Genomic DNA, 9,602 nt, shown 5'->3' on the forward strand with positions numbered 1-9,602 from the left:
ACCCTCTCGGCCCGTCTGATACCGTTCGAGGTGGAATGCGGGGTTGGTTGGTGGGCCATGGAGCCATGAGTTGGTGGCAACTAGTTGGGATGGCCAGTAGTAGAGTCTCATATTCGGCAAGGCAATGCCACCGTCGTACCACCCCCGCGTGAGTGAGGGAAGAGCTATGCGGGGAGCGCCTCCGTCCCAAAGGAGAAGGCGAAGATCTACTTCTAGTGCATTAAAATAAGAATCAGCAATGGGAAATGGGCAATTCTGTAGGACGTATAGGAAGCGGGGAAGTGCAAGCATCTTAAAAAGGGCTGCCCTGCCTGGGAGGGACAGAGGTAGTGACCTCCAATGGGATATGTCACTGCGTAGTCTTTGTAGTGGGCCCTTCAGGTTACGGTCATAAAAGACTTTGGGGTCAGGGGTGACAAATATACCAAGGTGCATGAAGCCATCTTGTGCCACAGCAATCGAAAATCCCCTTGGGAGGGGGGGTGGGATGGGCCATGTAGTCTGTACAAGACTGATTTGGACCAATTTATAGAAAAACCTGAGTACTTGCCAAAATTGGTGATGGCGTGCAAAAGACTATTGATAGAGGTTTTGGGGGAGGAGACATAGACGAGAATGTCATCCGCATATAAGGAGATTTTATCAAGTGTGTCTTCATTCCACCGGAGACCTCTGATAGAGGCATCAGCTCTAATCCAATGGGCCAATGGTTCAAGGGTAAGTGAAAACAACAGTGGGGAGAGGGGACAACCCTGCCGCGTTCCCCTGTGTAGGGGAAATTGTCTGGATGTGTGACCATTTACGTAAACTTGTCCCCAGAGATCAGTGTAGAGCAGTCGAACCCACTGGATAAAGTTCGGGCCGAAACCATAACGGATTAGGACCTCAAAGAGATATGGCCATTCTATGGAGTCGAAGGCGAGTGTGGCGTCAAGGGAAAGAATAGCCGCGTCTTCCTGGATAAACGGGATTCTACTCATGACGTTGTGGACTCTACGGAGATTGAGCGCTGTGTTGCGGCCTGGGAGGAATCCCGACTGGTCATCATGGATTAGGGAGGGGAGGACTGTAATCAGTCTGGTGGCGAGAAGCTTCGCTAATATCTTAACCTCGGAATTAATGAGGGAGATCGGCCTATATGAACCGCAATAATGGATTACCACAATTGACGCCAACCTTTGATCGAGCGGCAAGCTACCAGCGTCTCGGCTCTCTTCAAAAATTGCCTTCAAGTGAGGGATTGCCTCCCGCACCATTCCCTTCAGGAATTCGATAGGGATACGGTTGGGGCCCATAGCCGTACCTGACTTTATGGCAAATAGCGCATTCCCAATCTCCTCCACTGTGAGGCCCGCTTCTAATTCCTGCACGTCATCCTCAGAAAGTGTGGGCAAGTGCATTTCATTTAGAAGTAGTTTGGGCTCTTCGGCGGTGTAGTGTGTTCTGGCCATGTATACCTTCTCTAACTGGTCAGCAAATGCCTCCGCTATGTCTTTGGAGTCTGTGACAGGAGATTTATCAGGGCCGGTCAATATCGGGATCCATCTGGACCCTTGTTCGCGTTTTTCCAACCACGCCAACATTTTCCCAGCTCTATCACCCAGCTCATACACTCAGTGGCGAATTTTTAGGAGCTTGGCTTGAACTTTTTCCAGTGCCAGTGCTCTATATTCAAGTTGCTTTACTCGGAGTCGGGTTGCCGTCTCTTCTGAGGGGTCAGTATTATGAAACGATTCTAGATGGACTAGGTCTGTTTCGGCTTGGATTAGGTGATCATTTTGCTTACGTAAATAGCCAGTCTTGAGAGCTAACGCCTTTCCTTTAATCACAGCTTTATAGGCTTCCCATATGGTTACAGCCGAGTGTACGGATCCGACGTTCTCAGCAAAATAGTATTCTGTATGTTCGAGCAGGCAGTCTTTTATGTTAGGGATTTTTAAAAGCCAAAAAGTTATGATTATGGGACCTCGGGATATCTGGCGGTGATACGTAAAGTCTACAATAAGCGGGGAGTGATCTGAGATCCCTCTGGGAAGTCCTTTAGGTTGGCGAAAAAATTCTATGTCAGTTACAGGGGAGAATAAATAATCTATGCGCGAACTACTATTGTGTGCATTAGAATAGTGTGTGAAGTAGGAAGTGGTCAGGTGAAAGGTACGCCATATATCTTCGAGCCCCATTGCTTGCGTAAAGTCAAGGAGATCAGAGCCTAATCTATGTGACGAGCTTTGGGGGTGTTGATCTATTGCGTCATTCATGGTCATATTGAAGTCACCTCCAAGAAGCAGAGGTCCCCGTGGAAGATTTAGTATGAGTCGTTCCAAAGTCTGCAGTGCGTCCCCTCCCATGGTTGGTGGAATATAAACCGAGATAATGTTTAACTGTATTCACTCCCAAATGGCCTCCGCCACGGCAAATCGACCAAGTGGATCAGCCCACGTCTTTGTGCATGTGAGTGCAACACTTTTCCGGACTAGGAAGAACCGGAAGTAAATCCTGCGTGTACGACTAGTTTGTAACCCCCTCGGTGCAGTACTTGACATGTGTTGCCCATCAAGTGCGTTTCTTGGAGGAGAACTAGGTCAGGAGCATGGCGCTTAAGGTATTGCATCACTATTCCTCTTTTCACTTTACTACCTAGGCCATTGACATTCCATGTCATAATGGAGAATGTCTTAGTCAGGAGGGCTGTCATGGCGGCTCAAAGAGAGGAGCATATTTACAGAATACGGGCTGATGGGCCTCCTGATGGCCTCCAGAGCCAGTGTCGAAAGTGAACCGGCCGGGGACGGTAACCAAGGGAACCTAGTCATGCCTCAGTGTCGAATATAGAGTGCCTCGTGGGGGCTCTGAATGACGTTTAGTATGCCTCATGGTCAAATAGACTCTGCAGTATGCAAACAAAAACAAACTTGAAACCAAGAACAAAGTCAGAACAAAATCCCCAACAATCCACCCTCCTCCCCTCACAATCCCCCTCCCTGCCCCCCTGCCTGCGAACATCAAACTATCCCCTCCCCAACTCGGCAATGTGCCTGTCGCCCTCCCAAACATTAGTGGGGTGTGTGTAGAGCCTTGTGAGCCCTCGTCCGAGGTCTATGAGAGTACATGCATTATATTACATAATTCTGAACGTTTTAAGGCAGTCTTGTACATATTACATTAAACTAGAATAGAACCTGATGGCGGTCTCCCCGGCGCCCGAACCAGAGGAGGGGAGACAGCAAGAGCAGTTTTTCAAAATCATCAGGGTGAGTCCGAGGCATCCGAAGAGCGTCACTGGTCATCCTGAGTTCCATCGTTAAACAAGTCTTGACTTCTGGGCATCTGGTCCCGGCCGGAGAGGTCAGTTGAGGCTCGACGACGATTTGAGGACGTACTCCTTTGACGCCAGCCTTCAATCCAGTCCCAGATCTCCTCAGGAGATATGAAGAACCATGTCTTTCCCTCTGATTCAACTCGCAGTTTAGCGGGAAAGAGCATGGCGTATTTAAGATTCTTGGCTCTCAAAGCCTTCTTGACCTCAAGGAAACTTCTCCTCCGCGCTTGTGCTTTCATCGTGAAGTCAGGGAATATCGTGGTTGGTTTTGGCGGTGTGTGGGTCCTTGGTGAGGGAGAGGATGAGCTGGGTGTCTTAGGCGTGGGAGAAGATTTTGAGATCGTGGTGGCGGGCCACTTGTGCGAGGGGGGCCATGTAGACGTTGAACAGCGTCAGGCTGAGGGATGAGCCCTGGGGGACGCCGCAGATGATGGGTGGCTTCGTATCAGAAGGGTGGGAGGCGGACGCTCTGGGTTCTGCCAGAGAGGAAGGATGTGGTCCAGTCGAGGGCCTTCTCTTGGATTCCGGTTTCTTGGAGGCGTGTCTTTAGGGTGAAATGGCAGACCGTGGAGAGGAGACAGTCCCCAGGGTTGCGGGGGCACCCATGGACCCCCGCTAATTGACTGGGCATTGCCCCCGGGACCTTTAGTGTGAATTCTGCCATTTTTTGTTGTTTGTTTTTTTAATGCTTTTTTTTGGGTTGGGGTCTTTGTGGGACACCCTGAGCAGGCCTATGGGGTCAGGGTTTTCTACCCTGCCCCCTTTTCTTGTTTTTCATCTTTTTTTCACCCTTTTTCTTGTGACTCGATACCTAGTCACAAGATGGCTGCCAACACTTCCTGGTTTGGAGTGTTGGCAACCAATCAGAGTTAAGCTTGTGCCCAATAGCGTGTGAGCACCACAAGCACAAGCTTCAAGAAAAGCTGTATGAGTGAAGGATGTTGCACCTTTTTAATATATGTTTTTGTATATAATTTGATTATATGTATACGTCTGTGTGCTTATGTGTTTTTTTTGTTCTTTTCAGCCCTGACGAAGTCCCTTTGGGGGCGAAACGCGCTGGCTGAGGCCTTTTAACATTTAAAATAAAGGAACTTTTTAAAAATTATTTTGTTGTTACGGACCAGTTTCTTTCGGTGCACCATCCTTCACTCATACAATTTGGTATCTGCCTCGGAAGCGGAGCTTCTGTGCGGCTAGCCCCGGATGTGTTCTGCACGATCATCAAAATACTTCCTACTATGAAATTTGAGTGCGAACCTTAGTCAGCCGCAGATCTCTTTGTTTGATACTGGACTTCAAGAAAAGCTGTAGTGATTCCAAGAGGCCCTCTCCTAGAGCAGCGCTTGCGCGCTGCGCTAGGCTCGACCTAGACTTACCTTTTTGCCCAAATTTGGTGTAATTCCGTTCAGCAGTTCGGGCTGTAGCTTTGTCTAAATTTGTAAATTAACATGTGAAAAATGCGTTTTGGGACCTGTGAGGAGGAGCCCGCTTTCCCTACCATGATAAACCCCGTCTCTGACTCACACGTAATGTTGTCATCGGCTGAATGAATTCCAGGGGATATGCAAGGGTTAAAAAACGCGGACTCCTCTTCCCCACAGGAACGCCCAGAGGAAAAGAACCAATGGGAGGAGGTCTCAGGGAATAGAAGGGCGGACCTGTCAGAAGGGCGGACCTGTCAGCGAGTGAGCAGTTCCAGGAATACGCTGCGGGATGGAAAACAGCGGGTATACTGGGGAGATAGAATTATTTTTGTGGTTAGTATTTGGAAGGGGGGGCACACAAAACCTTATCCGCTCCATGGTAGAAAATGAAGGACATGTTTTAAAAGGGACCGGAGGAATGCACGCCTGTGTGAATATAATATTGAATAGTTAGAGGACTGAAAGTACCAATACCGTCTCACCACACAGAGGCGGCTTCCTCACCCTCATCTGTAGACATGCCGCCTTCATCACGAGTGAACGATTACCCAAGCTTTGCAGGCTCCCTCCCAGGCTTGCCACAGTTGTTTTCCCTTCAGTAATGGAGCGTGTGAGGCAGACTGTGCTGTACACTGAACAAGTCTTTAACCCCTTCGACGCTCATGACGAGCTGGGCTCGTCATGCAGTAGCCTCCTGCTACGCTCATGACGAGCCCAGCTCGTCATGAATGTGCGAGGATCGCGAAATCCCAGCACAGCAGGGGAATTCCCATAGCATCCAAGAGGTTAAGGAAGTGTGAGTGCAACAAGGCTGGTTTATTAATTCACCACTTAACTAGTCAGTCTCCTGCCCCTACATCCTCACTTCAGCCACAATTTGTGACACATTTGCTATTTTAAGACTTGTAATAACATCACTTTTGTATATTTAAGTCCATACAGATACTGATGAAAGCAAAACCGTAAGTACTAAAATGCAGAGTACAGGGGGCACGAGACCTTATAAAAAAAAAAGGTTTTAGAGTGGCAGGGTTTGCAAATTAGCATAGGCAGTGTGCAGTAATGTCACAGAGAGGGACATGGCAAGTCTATTATGCCTCTCTTTAATGGTAATGAATTGTGATTCACGTAATATAAGAACGCACATTAGCAGTGTATGCCCTCATGTACATAAATAAGGAAGGCTTAAATGTATTTTGGTACAACAATGTGGGAGAGTTTTAACCCCTCAGCTGCGCTGAACATTCCCCGCTTGTGCGAAACGTTCTATTCCGCGGGCGGGGCCGAGACGTTCAGCGGACTGAGGTAGTGCACCCGACGTCCACTGAACGTGTGCAGCATTAAAGGGGTTAATGAAACATGGGAGAATATGTTAACATTAACTTTTATTGGGCAGAGCAAGTTTCCAGTGGGAGAAAGCTAAAATATTGTAATGCATGATATAGAATGAATATAGTCCTTTCTAAATCTAACTTGCATACCTAGGCATTGCACAGATATTCTAGGCAGTAGTCTGTTATTCTTTTCCTTCTGCATGAATGTGTGTATTATATTTAGCTTATGGATGCCACTTTTTCAGCTATTTAATTTACTAATTGGGAGCATTTTTATTTTGGTGGCAGTGAATACTCTCTATCTCAGTGCGGCCCTGATAGTTGGCAGCCCACTAGCGATTCCTGATATTTACTAAATACCAGGCAGTTGGGGTATGCCTGCTACTTACACCCAAGTGGTGATTGGACACACAACAAACTGGAAAAATTAAATTTGATGTGTTTTCTCTAGAATAATTAGGCTGATTGTTGGTGTCTCATCATTTCCATTTGTCTCAGTTGCCAATTTTTAATATTTACAATTTCAATTTTTTTTAGACTCTCGTGCTAGTGTCCAACAGGAAGTTTTTGGCACATGAAGTAACAGTAGGTGGTGTAGGACCCAGGAAAATGTGCTGCATGGCTACTTATAGGGTCCCAAAAGCGAGACCTATTGGCTATGTCAAAGCTTGTTTTCAGTAATTCCACTAGGTTAATTTACTTACTTCTGCTCTTCCATAGAAAAATAATGTTTTGTCTTGCCAATAATTTTGGGACTGGAGTATAAATCTCCACAAAACTTTCCAAAAAGGTCCTCCTTTTTCATTAGTCTTTGCATAGAAAGTTGGGGGATAATCCATCAGGCGATGGCCGAGTAAAAAGGGGGTCCCAAAATGCAAAATACCAATGCATTTTCCATAGACTTCTTTATAAACTGCTTAATGGAATTGCCTTATGTTAGGCAGGAAGCTAGACCATGGTCCGCAAATTGTGCTTTTTGTGATTTGGTGTAAATCTGTTCAGTAGTTTTTGTGAAATTATGGCTGTAAAATATTTATATATCTGAACTGTTGGGAGACCACAGCCCTTTGGTTTGAACCCTTAATGGTGTCAGCCAGGCCCCTGTAATGTAACTAAGGCTGTGTTTAAAATTACAACTTTGGCATCAAATTAGTAAACAGAGGCAGAAACTACAGGGCTGGCTGCTTATCTAGAAAGCCACTTTTGGGTAGTTTGGGTGACGAGGATTTGGATGTTCATGAATGTTTGTGGCAGCGGTGTTAGACGCTGTCCATGATGCTGCTTGTGCTGACCCAGGAGTGGTGCCAGTTAACAAGGACTTCACAGATGGTCTCCCCTGGGACTGGTGCTTAAGTGCTGAGGTGTTTGGATGCGCTCAAGTAGCGACTGAGCTAACTGTGGCTCTGGATATGGTTATGAGACCTGATTCTTTTGTTCTACTTGGTAAGGCGAGACCGTACTTGTTGAATATTCACCCAGTGTGAGTGGTGAGATCCGCGTTGCTGGTCTGCCTGAAGTTGTGATGCTGCTGACAGTAGCGTGTCTGCTAAAAGCAATGGCATGACTGGTGGAACTATAAAGCCAAATAAGAGAAAGTTATCTTCCGACACCACAGTCTTCGTGACTGAGACCAGTAATACGGAAGACTCTGAGACTCACAGCAGTAATTTCTCCTTTCAGAGCGTTATTGCTGCAGATGGAGTGAAGCCAAGAAGTAAGCACATTACTAAGGTACCAACAAAGTTTAATATTTTTCATTTGTGTTAACTGTTCCTCTTTTGCAGCATTTGAAAATGCATTTTCTAGTTTTGTTGCTTTTTGTTTAGGTCTTTCTTGTAGGCTGTTTCCTGTGGTTTAAAGGGAACGATGTTGTAGTGTGTCACATTAACGCTGCAGTTTGCATTTCATTACCATCATTTGCTTACCCTGGAGAATTTCCAGAGTGTAGGAGTTTTGCTGTTCCAGAGTTCTTTCTTCAGCTTCTGGGCAGTTGTCGCTCTGTGGCGATCTGTGGTCCTGTTTCTCTGCTCTTTTTGTAGTAGCTCTTATCAGAGCTTCATCTTCCCGCCAACGATAATAAGATGCCAGGCATCCCCCAGCACACAGCACAGCATATGTTGGGCTGCGTCTATCTTCTCGGCGCAGTTAGAGCGAGGATAAAGTTCTCCGGACCCATCAGGCTGTGAATGTAACCTAAGGGCTTAAGATGAAATGAAGAGCTTACCTCCTTCCTGAGTGGCTCCAGACTGCTGTGTGCAGACCCGATAGCTGGTAGCACCCTGGAATATGTATGTATAAATCAGATTATGTTGGAAGTAACCTGCAATATTGTGGCAGGCAGCACCCTGCCATAGAGTAGGATTTCTCATAGTGTTTTATTTCCTGGCACATTAATGGAGATTGTCTTTTAACTGGCAGAAGAACAACACTGACTATTCATTTCCTGGCACCGTCTTTAAAATGACGTACACATTACGAATGGCATTTCGTTCTGCTGGAATAATAGCACAAGTTATCTTGTTCTCTGCTATGATGTGCCGTCACAGATCTTTGGCTGCAATGCCTTCCATGTTTCATTCAAACGTGCTTTCTACAGGGCACATACATGATTTGCTGCTGTAGAGAAATAATGCTCCTGTGTACTGTGGCAGACTCTGAAATATTGAAAAACTTCATGATTTCTCTTTCAGCATTTCCTAGTAAAACCTTTCAATTTTTGACTCATACATTTGTCAGAAACATAACTTTGTACCATTAAAATAGTTGTAATCGGGAGCATTCATGTGGGGTTAGGACTGTCTCAACCAGAGTGCTTGCTGACTCGGAGGAGTATGGAGTTGACCACCTTGCCTGGTCCGGTGTGGAACCAAGCCAGCGATGCTTTGCTGCAGGTTCATTTGCCCTGATAGCTGGTCAACAGTTTGAGGAGGAGGAGGTGAAGAGCTGGCTAAGTGTGCCATGAGGCTGGCTGTTCAGTACATCCCTGAGAAGTGAGCTTTGAGTTGATGTAGTGTTCCTCTTATGCCACGTGCAATTCACCCTCTCCAAAGCCTCAAGAATTCCTGGCTGTGAAGAGTGGCTGCTGATTCTGATTGGGTGCTTGATAGTTTTCCAGAAACTCATGTTCTTGATTGTTCAAGTTTGTCAGTAGTTAATGAAACATGCCCAGGCGTTTTATCTCTTCAGTTTAAAGGAGCTGCAATAAAAGTTTCTTTGCCGTTGCAAAAAAATATGAATGGCCAACGAGCCTCTGTCTGTCAAAGAATAGAAGGGCTGGGCAACTGTCATTCATCTCACTGTGACTTTAGAGACCATCCTTTTAATGAGAAAAACAAAACTACAAGTCCCATAAGCAATAGTGGTGGAAGGTGTCACGCATGACCTGGGACAACATCCGATTCAGCACCTTCAGTTCCATTTTTTAAGTATTTGAAACAATATTGAATTTATAACCTTTGTTTTTATGGTCATGAGTCACCAGAATACTAAAAACGTGTCTTTTATTTTCAGGATCAATTAAGT

The sequence above is a fragment of the Lissotriton helveticus genome (assembly GCF_964261635.1).
Source record: "Lissotriton helveticus chromosome 1_1 unlocalized genomic scaffold, aLisHel1.1 SUPER_1_unloc_43, whole genome shotgun sequence".
In the NCBI taxonomy this organism is placed as follows: Eukaryota; Metazoa; Chordata; class Amphibia; order Caudata; family Salamandridae; genus Lissotriton; species Lissotriton helveticus.